The sequence below is a fragment of the Ranitomeya variabilis genome, chromosome 2, assembly GCF_051348905.1.
Source record: "Ranitomeya variabilis isolate aRanVar5 chromosome 2, aRanVar5.hap1, whole genome shotgun sequence".
NCBI lineage: Eukaryota > Metazoa > Chordata > Amphibia > Anura > Dendrobatidae > Ranitomeya > Ranitomeya variabilis.
This window is the reverse complement of record NC_135233.1, coordinates 670,889,670-670,906,830: the sequence shown is the minus strand read 5'-3', so window position 1 is coordinate 670,906,830 and position 17,161 is coordinate 670,889,670. Positions and strand designations below refer to the sequence as shown.

The 17,161-nt window shown below is 46.0% G+C and overlaps 1 long non-coding RNA gene across 1 annotated transcript in view; it reads right to left on the bottom strand.

Annotated features, from left to right (window-relative positions):
• The window catches only part of LOC143807584 (uncharacterized), a 1,151,218-nt gene extending 1,134,591 nt beyond the window's left edge, over positions 1-16,627 (bottom strand). Inside the window, exon 1 of the long non-coding RNA XR_013221769.1 lies at positions 16,377-16,627. This is a non-coding gene — a long non-coding RNA (uncharacterized LOC143807584). The remainder of the gene's footprint in view (positions 1-16,376) is intronic.
• Positions 16,628-17,161: the final 534 nt, after the last annotated feature.

The following is a 17,161-nucleotide window of genomic DNA, read 5'->3' as shown; positions in this document are numbered from 1 at the left end:
ACAATTATTCCTGAAATTTCTAAATTTAAATCGGTCTCCGGAAAACGGTTCAGGAATCGGTATCTTAGGTTCTGACATAGGATTTCTGATAACATAATCTTGTATGCCCTGCACACGAGCAGCAAGCTGATCCACACTTGTAATCAAGGTCTGGACATTCATGTCTGCAGCAAACACAAGCCACTCAGAGGTAAAGGGGACAAGAAAAAAAAAATGAGAGAGAGAAAAAAAAACCTCAGAACTTTCTTTCTTATAATCCCGCTTCTGCAATGCATTTAACATTTAATACTGGCCTGGCAAACTGTTATGACCCCAATGGCGAGGGTCTCAGAGGAACAAGTAAGTCTGCGACGTACAAAAATCCAGCTCATAGGGCAGTGGTAACTGGGTTGACCATATAACTACTCCTAACGCCAACACTAGAAGTAGCCGGGGAACATGCCTACGTTGGTCGCTAGATGTCTCGCGCCAGCCGGAGGACTAACTACCCCTAGAAGAGGAAAACAAAGACCTCTCTTGCCTCCAGAGAATAGACCCCAAAAGTCGGATACAAGCCCCCCACAAATAATAACGGTGAGGTAAGAGGAAATGACAAACACAGAGATGAACTAGGTTTAGCAAAGAGAGGCCCACTTACTAATAGCAGAATGTAGTAAGATAACTTATATGGTCAACAAAAACCCTAACAAAATTCCACACTGGAGATACAAGAACCCCCGAACCGTCTAACGGCCCGGGGGGAGAACTCCAGCCTCCCTAGAGCTTCCAGCAAGGTTAGGATACAGATTATGTACAAGCTGGACAAAAATGCAAACAAAAACAAATAGCAAAAAGCAAGAAAGCAGACTTAGCTTAATTTAGCAGGAACCAGGATCAGTAGACAAGAGCACAACAGATTAGCTCTGATTACAACGTTGCCAGGCATTGAACTGAAGGTCCAGGGAGCTTATATAGCAACACCCCTGACCTAACGACCCAGGTGAGCATACAAGGGATGAATGACATACCCAGAGTCAAATCACTAGTAACCACTAGAGGGAGCCAAAAGGTAAATTCACAACAGATGTGCCATCGGACCGGCCAGGCTTGCGCGGCCCGGTTAACCGTATTCCGGATTGAGGATCCCGAAGCCTTCAGTAAAGAGGTAAAGAGACTGCAACCTGGTGTCCTCGTTATTTACCGCGACCGGCACTTCACCGCACCATAACGACATCATCCCATACCTCCACCTTCATTGCACGCCCCTCAGCAGGGTCACGGACCGGGTCTAGCCACCGTGACAATCCCAGAGCAGAGACTCAGAGGCTCGGTACCGGGTACCCCTCGGCCCTGCGGCAGTGGGGGCGCTGCAATAGCATCATGCAAATTATGCAACACCAGAAAACGACAATCTTCCTGATGGGCTGGCGCCATGCACATGGTCAGCTGTGTCCAAAACTGAGGTTTATTTTTAGCCAATGGTGTAGCATCAATACCCCTCAAAGGAATAGGACTCTGCAAAGGCTGCAAGGGGAAACCACAACGTCTGGCAAATTCTAAGTCCATTAAGTTTAGAGCGGCGCCTGAATCCACAAATGCCATGACAGAAAATGACGATAATGAGCAGATCAGGGTCACAGATAACAGAAATTTAGGTTGTACAGTACTGATCGTAAAAGAACTAGCGATTCTCTTGGTACGCTTAGGGCAATCAGAAATAACATGAGCAGAATCGCCGCAGTAAAAACACAACCTATTCTGACGTCTGAATCCTTGTCGTTCAGCTCTAGACACAATCCTATCACACTGCATAGGCTCAGGACTCCGCTCGGAAGACAATGCCATAGTGTGCACAACTCTGCGCTCGCGCAAGCGCCGATCAATCTGAATGGCCAGAGACATAGAATCACTCAGACCAGCAGGCGTGGGGAACCCCACCATAACATCTTTAAGGGATTCAGAAAGACCCTTTCTGAAGATTGCCGCCAAGGCATCCTCATTCCATTTAGTCAGTACAGACCATTTTCTAAACTTCTGGCAATATGATTTTGCCGCTTCTTGACTCTGAGACAGGGCCAACAAGGTCTTCTCAGCATGTGCCACTGAATTAGGTTCGTCATACAATAACCCAAGCGCCTGAAAAAAGGTGTCTTCATTAAGCAACGCCGGATTCCCAGGTTCCAGGGCAAATGCCCAATCCTGGGGGTCACCACGCAGCAGAGATATAACAATTTTAACCTGCTGGATGGGATTACCAGAGGAACGGGGTTTCAGAGCAAAAAACAGTTTACAGTTATTTTTAAAGCTCAGAAATTTGGACCTATCCCCAAAAAACAAATCAGGAGTTGGAATTCTAGGCTCTAAAACCGGAGTCTGAACGATATAATCGGAAATACCCTGTACTCTAGCAGCAAGTTGATCCACACGAGAAGCCAATCCCTGAACATCCATACCAGCGCCGAACTCCTGAGCCACCCAGAGGTAAAGAGGGAAGAAAAAAAAAAAACACAACAGACTACAGAAAAAAAAATGGCTCAGCACTTTCCTTCCCTTCTTCTGAGATGCGGTTAACTCATTGTTGGCCAGTTGTACTGTTTTGATCTGGTGGCCTAAGAGCAGCATGAGAAGTACTCTGGAGAAGGTGGTACCTGTACTGACCGCAGAACCTGAACTTAACACCGCAACTAGAAGTAGCCGTGGAATGTACCTAGCGCTCCCTAGACATCTCGACACAGCCGGAGGACTAATTACCCCTAGAGATAGAAAAGGGAAAACTATCTTGCCTCAGAGAAAATCCCCAAAGGATAGACAGCCCCCCACAAATATTGACTGTGAGAGGAGAGGGAAAAAACATACACAGACTGAAATGAGAATTTAGCAAAGGAGGCCACTTCTAGCTAAATAGAAAGGATAGGACAGAGTACTATGCGGTCAGTATTAAAACACTAGAAAATATCCACCACAGAAAATACAAAATCTCCACAGCTAACTAAAGATATGGAGGGTATATCTGCATCTCCAGAGATACCAGCTTGGCTAAACAAATCCTTATACAGACCAAGCTGGACAAGAGAAAAACATAGAAAGGAACTGAACAATAAGGCCGCAGCATGTGGACAGCAAAAATCAAGGCCAGAACTTATCTTTGTTGAAATGAACTGCAAAGCAGAAGAGACCAGGCAGGGATGTGAATCCTCCAGGAACAATGGACAACTGGCACTGACTAAAGGGTGAAGCAAGACTAAATAGCCCAGTCAAAATTGCAAAAAGTGAACACACCTGATAAATGCTGTGATTCAGAGACAGCAGCGCTACCACTTACAACCACCGGAGGGAGCCCAAGAGCAGAATTCACAACAGCTTCCTGTCTGATACAGCAGCATGGTTGGATGACATCAGGATTCAGTGCGTGGCTGTGCCAGAGAGAAAGCTGCCGGCAATGAAGATGCTGCAGCTGCCGGGGAATGTGCAGAGAGTTGAGTGGTGCTGTGTGTGTCTGTGTGTCTATGTGTGTGGCTGCAGGAAACGTGCAAAGAGGTGACTGGTGTGTGTGTGTGGTGTGTGTAAAGGGCGATGGGGTGATGGAAAGTAGGCAATGATGATGGTGGTGGTGGAAAGGACAATGATGGGGTGGTGGGGGAGGAAGCAATGAAAGAGGTGGTGGAAAGGGCAATAAAGGGGTGGTGGGGAGGAAACATTGATGGAGGTGGTGGAAAGGGCAATGATGTGGGACATGGGGAGAAGGCAATGATGGAGGTGGTTGAAAGGGCAAGGATGTGGGTGGTGGGGGAGAAGGCAATGATGGAGGTGGTGGAAACGGCAATGATGGGGTTGGTGGGGAGAAGGCAATGATGGAGGTGGCTGAAAGGGCAATGATGGGGTTGTGGGGGAGGAGTCATGATGATGGTGATGGAAAGGACAATGATGAGGGTTGTGGGGGAGAAGGCAATGATGGAGGTGGTTGGCGTGAGAGAGCAATAATGGAGGTGATGGAGAGGGCAATGATTGGGGTGGTGCAGAGGGCAATGATGAGGTGGTGGAGAGGATAATAATGGGAGCGGTGGAAAAGGCAATGATGGAGGTGATGGAGAGGGCAAAGATGGAGGTGGAGAGGACAATGATGGGATGCAGGGGGGAGGACAATGAGGTGTGTGGGGGATTGGGATGGGAGGAAGGGGGACTTATAATGGACTTATGAACAGGGAGAGGTGGAGGAATAATAATAATAATCTTTATATAGCACTAACACATTCCGCAGCGCTTTATAGTTTGCACACATTATCATTACTGTCCCCATTGGGACTCACAATCTAAATTCCCTATCTGTATGTCTTTGGAATGTGGGAGGAAACCCACACAAACACGGGGAGAACATACAAACTCCTTGCAGATGTTGTCCTTGGTGGGATTTGAACGCAGGACTCCAGCGCTGCAAGGTTGCAGTGTAACCACTGAGCCACCGTGCCGCCCGGAAGGAAGGAAGGAAGGAGGAAGATATGGATGTAAAATGAATTGGGTGGTGGAGGAGGGTGCTAAGCCCCTGATAGCATCCTCCTCCATCTCACAATTCATTGTGATGCAATCGGGGACTTCAAATTTATTGGAGAGTGGGAGAAGAGGCAATAAGGTGCATAGGGCACTTTATAATTAACTGAAAGGTGGGAGAAAACGCTGTCAGGGACTTGTAATGAATTGGGAAATGGCAGAGGATGCTTAGTACCTGATGGCATCTTCTCCCACTTCCAAAATCATTATGATGCTATCAAGTACTTATAATGACTAATGGGGACACATGACAGGGACTAAGGCTTTGTGAACATGTTCAGGATTTGCAGGAGAAAATTCTTCTGCATATCTTTATGTGTTGGCAGGGAGAAAGTTGCGTAAAATACATTTATTTTTTTTCCACATTTTGCCATTGTTTTGTTACGTATTTTTCCTCATTAGTACGGGTGAAATACGCTGCAAGAATTGAGATTATGCAGATTTTAATCTGCTGCAAATCTGCAAGGAAAAAATAAGTAACGTGTTCATGAGACTTCAGGGATCTCATTCACATTTCCTGTACTGTAAAACATTGCATATATTCCGTGTGCACATAGCCTTACAGGTAATTGGGGAGAGTTACAGACTGAATGATTTATATTATTGGGAGTCAGAGATTATAGTTAATGGGGGACACAGTGCTGCTTATCACGTTATATTTTTAATGGTGCGTGGCTAATAGTATATTAATGGTGGGGTGCATATCTGTATTCAGGGGTGAGACTCGTGTATGTATACAATGTATGTGACCTTGTTATTTTCAGGGCTGCAAAGATCATCGTGGCAAGACGTGTCGTGGCTGGGAGATGTCGACATGAAGGTCTGACCAGATGGAGGCGAAACAGGAGAAAGTGGTTCTAATCAGACAAGACATCAGCGGTTAGTTCCTGGATGTAGATATTATTCTGTATCTGCACTGTGTGACGTGGAGTGATAATGTTACCTGTAAAATCCCTTATTCTACATTCTCACATTGGAGTGAAATATCTGTGTGCTTTCAGGTTTTTTTATCGGATGGCACACAGGCTTGTAGAGTTTTATAGGTTTATTCACCCATACATGAAAATCACGGATCTGAGAATGATATCAGTGAGGGTCAGAGAATGTCTTCTTCTGATCCGATTTTAAAGATCAGAATGGGACATGCTCAATGCGTCTGCAAAAGCGGGAAGCACACCAACACTGCACAAAGTTACAGGGATGTAGCCTTATTATATAATAGCACAGTCCCTTAGTATATAGTTCACTCACTTATTATGTATAGCACAGTCCCTTAGTATATAGCGTACTCACTTATTATGTATAACACAGTCCCTTAGTATATAGTGTACTCACAGTCCCTTAGTATACAGTATATCATTTATTATGTATAACACTGTCCTTAGTTACATAGTTTCCTCTTTTATCATGTATAACACTGTCCCTTATTGCGTTCCATCCTCTCTAGTTATATATGGTGCCGTCCCTTATTACATAGCTTCCTCTGCTGTTATGTACAGTGCTCTCTTACATAGTTTATTCTTACATTTGTTAATCACAGCTCCCTCTCTTATTGCATAGTCCCCTCTCTTGTTATCTATAAAATGACTGCTGATGGAGCAGTCGGTGACCAGACGACCAGTCCTACAGCCGCTTCATTAGAAAATAAGTTTTCCCATGCTCCATCAGCCGTCATTGTATTATACACCTATCGAAACAGGACATTTTGCAATAAAGACAGGGTGCTCTGTAATCCGATATGTAAGGGACTGTACATAACAAGAGGGGGCACTGTGTAATAAGGGATGGCAATATACATAATAAAGCAGACTATGTAATATATATGCATGTACTGTATGTGTGTGTGGATATATATATGCAGTACAGAACAAAAGTTTGGACACACCTCATTTAAAGATTTTTCGGTATTTTCATGACTATGAAAATTGTACATTCACACTGAAGGCATCAAAACTATGAATTAACACATGTGGAATTATATACTTAACAAAAAAGTGTGAAACAACTGAAATTATGTCTTATATTCTAGGTTCTTCAAAGTAGCCACCTTTTGCTTTGATGACTGCTTTGCACATTCTTGGCATTCTCTTGATGAGCTTCAAGAGGTAGTCATCGGAAATGGTTTTCATTTCACAGGTGTGCCCTGTTAGGTTTAATAAGTGGGATTTCTTGCCTTATAAATGGGGTTGGGACCATCAGTTGTGTTGTGCCGAAGTCTGGTGGATACACAGCTGATAGTCCTACTGAATAGACTGTTAGAATTTGTATTATGGCAAGAAAAAAGCAGCTAAGTAAATAAAAACGAGTGGCCATCATTAATTTAAGAAATGAAGGTCAGTCAGTTTGAAAGTGTCCCCAAGTGCAGTGGCAAAAACCATCAAGCGCTACAAAGAAACTGGCTCACATGAGGACCGCCCCAGGAAAGGAAGACCAAGAGTCACCTCTGCTTCTGAGGATAAGTTTATCCGAGTCACCAGCCTCAGAAATCGCAGGTTAACAGCAGCTCAGATTAGAGACCAGGTCAATGCCACACAGAGTTCTAGCAGCAGACACATCTCTACAACAACTTCATGGTAAAATAGCTGCTAGGAAACCACTGCTAAGGACAGGCAACAAGCAGAAGAGACTTGTATGGGCTAAACAACACAAGGAATGGACTTTAGGCCAGTGGAAATTTCTGCTTTGATCTGATGAGTTCAAATTTGAGATCTTTGGTTCCAACCAACGTGTCTTTGTGCGACGCAGAAAAGGTGAACGGATGGACTCTACATGCCTGGTTCCCACCGTGAAGCATGGAGGAGGAGGTGTGATAGTGTGGGGGTGCTTTGCTGGTGACACTGTTGGGGATTTATTCAAAATTGAAGGCATACTGAACCAGCATGGCTACCACAGCATCTTGCAGCGGCATGCTATTCCATCCGGTTTGCCTTTAGTTGGACCATCATTTATTTTTCAACAGGACAATGACCCCAAACACACCTCCAGGATGTGTAAGGGCTATTTGACCAAGAAGGAGAGTGATGGGGTGCTACGCCAGATGACCTGGCCTCCACAGTCACCAGACCTGAACCCAATCGAGATGGTTTGGGGTGAGCTGGACCGCAGAGTGAAGGCAAAAGGGCCAACAAGTGCTAAGCATCTCTTAGAACTCTGTTGTGATCCGCTTTTTGGGCTCCCCTAGTGGTGGCTGGTGGTACTGGAGACTTGTGTGTTCTTTTCTGCCTCAGCTCACCTGCTTCCATCAGTTTTGGGAGTTCCCTATTTAGCCTTGCTCTCCAGTCACTTCCTTGCCAGTCATCATTGTAACCTGAGTCTTTCAGTTGCATGTTCCTGCTACCAGTCTGCTGATCAGCTAAGTGGACTCTTGTCCTTTTTGTTTTGTATTTTTTGTCCAGTTTACAGTTTGTCATTTCCTGTTACTGGAAGCTCTTGTGGACTGAAATTGCCACTCCTGTGTCATGAGTTGACACAGGAGTCTTAAAGTAATTTCAGGATGGGTTTTTGAAAGGGTTTTTCAGCTGACCGTGAAGTCCTCTTTTGTATCCTTCCTCTATCTAGTAAGTGGACCTCGCTTTGCTAAATCTACCTTCATACTGTGTATGTCTTTTCCTCTGAACTCACCGTTAATATATGTGGGGGCTACTATCATCTTTGGGGAATTTCACTAGAGGTAAGCCAGGTCTGTTCCTTCCTCTTCCAGGCGTAGTTAGTTCTCCGGCTGGCGCATGGCATCTAGGCAGCCGTAGGAATGCTTCCTGGCTACTGTTAGTTGTGTGGTAGATTTAGGTCACGGTCAGCTTGAGTTTCCATCACCCGAGGGCTAGTCTGTTATTTTGTGTTTCTGATGTTCCCATGCCATTGGGGAATCATGACAGTATGACCGGCCACTGTTAAAGTAATTGGCAGAAGAAAGGAGAGTAATAGAAGTCTGTAGATTTTTTTTTTTTTTTCCTCACATGTTTGCTACTTAGTTGGCTCAGTTGTATTTCTGCTCTATTTACAGCCTTGCCTTTCTCTCCTTCTAATCCTTGAATGGCTCTGATCTCTCCGGTTTAAGGATGGACTCTCAGAGTTTGGCTGCAGGTTTAAATAATCTTGCTACGAAGGTTCAGAATTTACAAGATTATGTTATACGTACTCCTATTTCTGAACCTAAGATTCCTACACCAGAGGTATTTTCCGGAGATAGATCTCGGTTTCTGAATTTCAAATGTAATTGTAAATTATTCCTTTCTCTCAGACCTCACTCCTCTGGAGATCCTGTTCAGCAGGTTAAGATTGTGATTTCTTTGCTGCGAGGTGACCCTCAAAATTGGGCATTTTCATTGACGCCAGGGGATCCTGCGTTGCTCAATGTGGATGCGTTTTTTCTGGCTTTAGGGTTGCTGTATGAGGAACCTAATTTGGAGATTCAAGCTGAAAAAGCTTTAATAGCCCTGTCTCAAGGGCAAGATGAAGCTGAGATATACTGCCAAAAATTTCGTAAATGGTCTGTGCTTACTCAGTGGAATGAGTGTGCCCTAGCGGCAATTTTCAGAGAAGGCCTTTCTGATGCCGTTAAGGATGTCATGGTGGGGTTTCCTACGCCCACAGGTCTGAATGAGTCCATCACAATGGCGATTCAGATTGATCGGCGTTTGCGGGAGCGCAAACCCGTGCACCATTTGGCGGTATCTTCTGAAGGGACGCCAGAGAAAATGCAATGTGACAGAATTCTGTCAAGAAGCGAGCGGCAGAATTATAGGCGCAAAAATGGCTTGTGCTTCTACTGTGGTGATTCCGCGCATGTTATATCAGCATGCTCTAAACGTACTAGGAAGGTTGACAAGTCTGTTTCTATTGGCACTTTACAGTCTAAATTTCTTCTGTCTGTAACTCTGATTTGTTCATTATCAGTTATTACCGTGGATGCCTATGTGGACTCTGGCGCCGCTCTGAGTCTCATGGATTGGTCCTTCGCCAGGCGCTGTGGGTTTGATTTGGAGCCTCTGGAAGTTCCTATACCTCTGAAGGGTATTGATTCTACACCTCTGGCTTGTAATAGACCACAGTTCTGGACGCAAGTGACTATGCGTATGACTCCAGACCATCAGGAGATGATTCGCTTCCTCGTGTTGCATAATTTACATGATGTGTTAGTGCTTGGATTACCATGGTTGCAATCTCATAACCCAGTACTGGACTGGAAAACTATGTCTGTGGTAAGCTGGGGATGTCGGGGGGCTCATGGGGACATACCTTTGGTTTCTATCTCATCATCTATTCCCTCTGAGGTTCTGGCATTTTTGTCGGATTTTGGGGATATTTTTGAAGAGCCTAAAATTGGTTCTCTCCCTCCCCACAGAGAGTGTGATTGCGCCATAGATCTGATTCCAGGCAGTAAATTTCCAAAGGGTCGTTTGTTTAACCTATCTGTACCTGAGCATGCTGCCATGCGAGAGTATGTTAAGGAGTCCCTGGAAAAGGGACATATTCGTCCTTCTTCATCACCTTTAGGAGCTGGGTTTTTCTTTGTCTCTAAAAAGGATGGCTCGCTGAGGCCTTGTATTGATTATCGACTCCTGAATAAAATTACTGTCAAATATCAGTATCCGTTGCCGCTGCTTACTGATTTGTTTGCTCGCATAAGGGGGGCTAAGTGGTTCTCCAAGATTGATCTCCGTGAGGCGTATAATTTGGTGCGAATTAAGCAAGGGGATGAGTGGAAAACCGCATTTAATACGCCTGAGGGCCACTTTGAGTATTTAGTAATGCCTTTCGGTCTTTCTAATGCACCTTCAGTTTTTCAGTCCTTTATGCATGATATTTTCCGTGAATATCTGGATAAATTTATGATTGTGTATTTGGACGATATTTTGATTTTTTCTGAGGACTGGGAGTCTCATGTTCAGCAGGTCAGGTGGGTTTTTCAGGTCTTGCGGGAGAATTCTCTGTGTGTAAAGGGTTCTAAGTGTGTTTTTGGGGTTCAAAAGATTTCCTTTTTGGGGTACATTTTTTCCCCTTCTTCTGTTGAGATGGACCCTGTCAAGGTTCGGGCTATTTGTGACTGGACGCAGCCTACTTCTCTAAAGCGTCTTCAGAAGTTCTTGGGCTTTGCTAATTTTTATCGTCGATTTATAACTGGTTTTTCTGGTGTTGCTAAGCCTCTTACGGATTTGACTAAGAAGGGTGCTGATGTTGCCAATTGGTCCTCTGCCGCTGTGGAGGCCTTTCGGGAACTTAAGCGCCGCTTTTCGTCTGCCCCTGTGTTGCGCCAGCCTGATGTCTCTCTCCCCTTTCAGGTTGAGGTCGATGCTTCCGAGATCGGAGCGGGGGCGGTTTTGTCGCAGAAAAGTTCCGATTGCTCAGTGATGAGACCTTGTGCGTTCTTTTCTCGAAAATTTTCTGCCGCCGAAAGAAATTATGATGTCGGTAATCGGGAGCTTTTGGCCATGAAGTGGGCATTTGAGGAGTGGCGTCATTGGCTTGAGGGTGCTAGACATCAGGTGGTGGTTTTGACTGATCACAAGAATCTGATTTATCTTGAGTCTGCCAGGCGCCTGAATCCTAGACAGGCGCGCTGGTCGTTGTTTTTCTCTCGGTTTAATTTTGTGGTCTCATATCTACCAGGTTCTAAGAATGTGAAGGCAGATGCCCTTTCTAGGAGTTTTGAGCCTGATTCCCCTGGTGATTCGGAACCTACAGGTATCCTTAAGGATGGGGTGATATTATCCGCTATTTCCCCAGATCTGCGACGTGCTTTGCAAGAGTTTCAGGCGGATAGACCTGATCGCTGTCCACCTGGTAGACTGTTTGTTCCTGATGATTGGACCAGTAGAGTCATCTCGGAGGTTCATTCTTCTACGCTGGCGGGTCATCCTGGAATTTTTGGTACCAGGGATTTGGTGGCTAGATCCTTCTGGTGGCCATCTCTGTCTCGAGATGTGCGTGTTTTTGTGCAGTCTTGTGATGTGTGTGCTCGGGCCAAGCCTTGTTGTTCTAGGGCTAGCGGGTTGTTGTTGCCCTTGCCTATTCCGAAGAGGCCTTGGACGCACATCTCAATGGACTTTATTTCTGATCTTCCTGTCTCTCAGAGGATGTCTGTTATCTGGGTGGTGTGTGACCGTTTTTCTAAGATGGTTCATTTGGTGCCATTGCCGAAGTTGCCTTCCTCGTCTGAGTTGGTTCCTTTGTTTTTTCAAAATGTGGTTCGCTTGCATGGTATTCCTGAAAATATCGTTTCTGATAGGGGTACCCAGTTCGTTTCTAGATTTTGGCGGGCATTCTGTGCCAGGTTGGGCATTGATTTGTCTTTTTCGTCTGCCTTCCATCCTCAGACTAATGGCCAGACGGAGCGAACTAATCAGACTTTGGAGACGTATTTGAGGTGTTTTGTGTCTGCGGATCAGGATGATTGGGTTGCCTTTTTGCCGTTGGCGGAGTTTGCTCTTAATAATCGGGCTAGTTCGGCCACTTTGGTTTCCCCTTTCTTTTGCAATTCGGGGTTTCATCCCCGTTTTTCTTCTGGTCAGGCGGAGTCTTCGGATTGTCCTGGAGTAGATGCTGTGGTGGATCGGTTGTATCGGATTTGGGAACAAGTGGTGGACAATTTGAATTTGTCCCAGGAGAGGACTCAGCGGTTTGCTAACCGCCAGCGTCGGGTTGGTCCTCGCCTTCGTGTTGGGGACTTGGTGTGGTTGTCTTCCCGTTTTGTCCCAATGAGGGTTTCTTCTCCTAAATTTAAGCCTCGGTTCATCGGTCCCTATAGGATTTTGGAGATTATTAACCCTGTTTCCTTTCGTTTGGACCTCCCGGCATCTTTCGCTATCCATAATGTGTTCCATCGGTCGTTGTTGCGGAGATACGAGGTGCCGGTGGTTCCTTCTGCTGAGCCTCCTGCTCCTGTGCTGGTTGAGGGTGAATTGGAGTACGTTATAGAGAAGATCTTGGACTCCCGTATTTCCAGGCGGAGACTCCAGTATCTGGTTAAATGGAAGGGCTATGGTCAGGAAGATAATTCTTGGGTAACTGCCTCTGATGTTCATGCCTCGGATTTGGTTCGTGCCTTTCATAGGGCTCATCCAGGTCGCCCTGGCGGTTCTTGTGAGGGTTCGGTGCCCCCTCCTTAAGGGGGGGGTACTGTTGTGATCCGCTTTTTGGGCTCCCCTAGTGGTGGCTGGTGGTACTGGAGACTTGTGTGTTCTTTTCTGCCTCAGCTCACCTGCTTCCATCAGTTTTGGGAGTTCCCTATTTAGCCTTGCTCTCCAGTCACTTCCTTGCCGGTCATCATTGTAACCTGAGTCTTTCAGTTGCATGTTCCTGCTACCAGTCTGCTGATCAGCTAAGTGGACTCTTGTCCTTTTTGTTTTGTATTTTTTGTCCAGTTTACAGTTTGTCATTTCCTGTTACTGGAAGCTCTTGTGGACTGAAATTGCCACTCCTGTGTCATGAGTTGACACAGGAGTCTTAAAGTAATTTCAGGATGGGTTTTTGAAAGGGTTTTTCAGCTGACCGTGAAGTCCTCTTTTGTATCCTTCCTCTATCTAGTAAGTGGACCTCGCTTTGCTAAATCTACCTTCATACTGTGTATGTCTTTTCCTCTGAACTCACCGTTAATATATGTGGGGGCTACTATCATCTTTGGGGAATTTCACTAGAGGTAAGCCAGGTCTGTTCCTTCCTTTTCCAGGCGTAGTTAGTTCTCCGGCTGGCGCATGGCATCTAGGCAGCCGTAGGAATGCTTCCTGGCTACTGTTAGTTGTGTGGTAGATTTAGGTCACGGTCAGCTTGAGTTTCCATCACCCGAGGGCTAGTCTGTTATTTTGTGTTTCTGATGTTCCCATGCCATTGGGGAATCATGACAGAACTCCTTCAAGATTGTTGGAAGACCATTCCCGGTGACTACCTCTTGAAGCTCATCAAGAGAATGCCAAGAGTGTGCAAAGCAGTCATCAAAGCAAAAGGTGGCTTCTTTGAAGAACCTAGAATAGAAGACATAATTTCAATTGTTTCACACTTTTTTGTTAAGTATATAATTCCACATGTGTTAATTCATAGTTTTGATGCCTTCAGTGTGAATGTACAATTTTCATAGTCATGAAAATACCGAAAAATCTTTAAATGAGAAGGTGTGTCCAAGCTTTTGGTCTGTACCGTATAAATATATAGCTTTGTCGCCATAAAAGGGGGGGAGGCAGACACATTTCTTGCACGGGGCCCCAAGCTGTCAGTGTCCGCCTTTGGACATAGTAATAGGATTATATAGTTAAAGTTATATAGGACTCAATGTTTCATTTCAACGAGGGCTACAGAAAATCTACTAATATATGAACATTTATGATATTTATCTAGAATTATTGTCTCTTTTTTCCTCCTAATGTGCATGAATATTCAGTTGGGAATTTTGCAGTTTCATTCAGTAGGGCACTATGCTGGTAGCATCTCCAATAACATCCGGCCACCAGAGAATTCAGCACATCACTTATCGCATGAAATTTAGGCTGATGTCACTGTTGTTCATATGGAAGGATGCAAATTTATTTCAGGTATAAAAACTAGCACAAAGGAAATGAATGGCAACGTCCTACCTTGAATATTTACTAATTAAATTTTTCAATTAAAAAAATAATTACAACCACCAGATATGTCAGTAAGGCTAGGGTCACTTTGCGTTATGTGACCGCGTTTAACGGACTACGTTACACCGCGGCACAACGCGGTGTAACGTAGTCCGTTAACGCCGCCATTGCCTGTAATGGCGAACGCATCGCTAGCGCACGCCCACATTGGGCATGCGCTAGCGATGTGCCGTCATTTGAGTGACGGCCCGCGAACGCTGCAAGCAGCGTTCGCGGTCCGTTCCTTGCTAGCGCAGATCGGGGATCTGCGCTAGCGGGATCGGCTAACGCGATCCCTTTTGGGACATTGCGTTAGCGCAGTCCGTAGCGCTATGCGCTAAACGGACTGCCCTAACGCAATGTGACCCTAGCCTAAGTGTTGATGCACGGCACAGCCTATACAGATGGCAAGGCCAGTGATATCCAAAGAGATAGTAAGAATAGTAAAATAAATCTACATTGGAAAAATATCTAATTAATCCCAACGGTAATAGTAAAAATAACAGAAAACCAAAGAGCACTTGCAATCCTCACCTGTTAGTGGAGCGCCCCCAGTACGGCCGTGGGGTACTCGGCACCGGGTCCTTTGGTTCGGTAGGGATGTCACGGTGGCTGACCCGGTCCGTGGCCCTAGGGGGGGTCCGTATTAAAAGGGGATAGTTCGTGACGCCACCTGTGGTATTCGGTCAGGGTGACCGACGCTGCGGTGAGGGGTCCGCTGGGGTGATGTACCTTCCCACAGGTGAAGTGTATCCCCAGGGCTTCCCAGAAATGTAGATGGTGATGGTGGACGATGTAAGGCGCAGGGAATAACGAGGACACAAGGTTGCAGTCTCTTTACCTTTTACTGAAGACTTCAGCATCCACAGTCCAGGGTACAGACCACAGTGTAGGCAGAGTCTGGCCGGTCCGAAGGCACATCCAGAGTCCCCTTATCCAGGTGGAAATCAGTAGCCTTCCTACTAGCGCCTGTGTGTTGTAGTCCCTCCCTGCTGAGCAACTCGGTCCTCACAACTCTTGTAGATGTTCTAGATGTTATTTCTTCCTCTCTGTCCCCCAGATGGTATGGATAGGACAAACCCGTATGACTGATGGCCTGAGGCTTGTTTATAGGGACCCTAGATACGCCCCGACCCCCACAATTTGCTACTGTGTCTTCTTAGGTATTAAGGTCGGGCAGCCAACTTGGAATTGACTGTCCTGCCGGTCTCTGAGGTAATGCGTAGAGTCAATTACTCCCTCGGTGATCCGGCCACCGGCTATGCGCCTCAAAAGGAGGCAGCCTATTTCAGGGCAGAACTCCTGCCGGTGTTTTCTCCTTGTGCTGTGACTTCGTTTCTCACTCTCTACAATTGTCCTTTCTTAGGATGCTGCCACACGTGGGGCAGGCGCAGCTCCGTAGCTTTCTGTCCCACCCCTGACAGGGACCCACTGTCTGCAGCTCAGATGTTCCTCCTTTCCCCCTGTCTGCCTGACAGGTGTTGCCTGGGCAAAGCCCAGCCAGCGTCTCTCTAACTTTCTATCCAGCCCACCAGTTTTACCCTTCTGTGAGGAGTGCCCTAGTAGATAGGAGCAAGGCTCCCCCTGGTGGTCTGGAGTGTGAAGTGTAGTGTATGGTTTGTGATACCTGGTAGGAAGATCTCCTTTATTACCTTCAGACGTAATATCACTCCCCCTGGTGGAGGAATGACATTACTGCAATGACCAGGACTCTGGGGCGCTGCATTAGAATCCATTTTCTTGTGGAGTTCTGGCTGCTGGTCTTTTTCCTCTGGTGCTGGGTTTGTCTTGGGTCAGGTATTTGTGTCAATCTTTATTAACCAGCACCTGCCTCCCAGTCCTTGCTGGACAACAGTGTTTATCTGCTTGAGCTCTAGCTTGGTGCTTTGCTTTGTCTTCTGTGTGTGTTATTTGTGCAGTGCTGGTACCTCTGGTTCCGCTAGCCTCAGTTTCTGTTTTCTATTGGTTTCTGCAGCCTTTTCTTTGTTTTCTATTAGGAGGTGAAACGTAGCTAGGGGTTCAGCCCAGGGGGGGCGAGACATCTGAGTGGGCCCCTAACCTTTGATTACAACTATGGTGATGCACCCTAATAGTGGACGTAGGAGAACCTCATCAGATGATCCTGCTTCAACAAAAAAATAAACATCTCCACAAGACCAATACTGATATTACCACCATATTGTGACCATATAGGGGTAGATACCAGTCCTACAAAGCATACAAGTGATTACAGCACAGTTACAGATGGTGTCTTACCACTGACGTTCTTTCTGATGGAATCGTTCACTTTTCCCGTCTTTTCCATCTGGCCCAGACCGACATGGCGACTTCTTCCACCCAGGACTCAGCTGCAGAGAATACAACAAAGACACATTTCACTTCTCATATTCCAGCCCCATCACTATCTATCCCCAACCTGCACAACCTCCTCATCCTGCTGATACCCCAATACTGAGCTGCTGCCGTATGTGTCCCTATTATTGCTCCTGCTGTGTGATACAAATGCAATGCTCCTCATACTGCATCACATAGTAATGCCACCACTGTGCCCTTACATAGTACAATGTCTCCTTTGTGCTCTCATGGTAGCCCCAAACTCTTTACAGGCCCCCACACTGTATGATGGCCCTACACTGTATGATGGCCCGACAGCAGCCTTCAAACTGTATAGTGACCCCGGCGTTAGCTTCCACACTGTATAATGACTCCTGCCTTAGGTACCACGCTGTGTAACGGCCCCCACATTATCTACCACACTTTATAAAGACCCCTCCATTAGCTTCCACACAGTATAATGACCCCCGCATTAGTGTCCACGCTGTATAATGACCTCCGCATTAGCTTCCACGCTGTATAATGGAACCCACTGTAGCTCCCACTCCTTGGATTCTGGTCACTGTCTGTCCCTCTCTGTGGGCTGATACTTGCACAGCCCTGAAATAAATGACAAAGACCTAAATAGAAGAAACTGCCAGTGGGTGTGTATAGAGGCCATCATATGGGTATAGCTCCCTGAATGTGTCCAGGTATCCCTAAAGGAA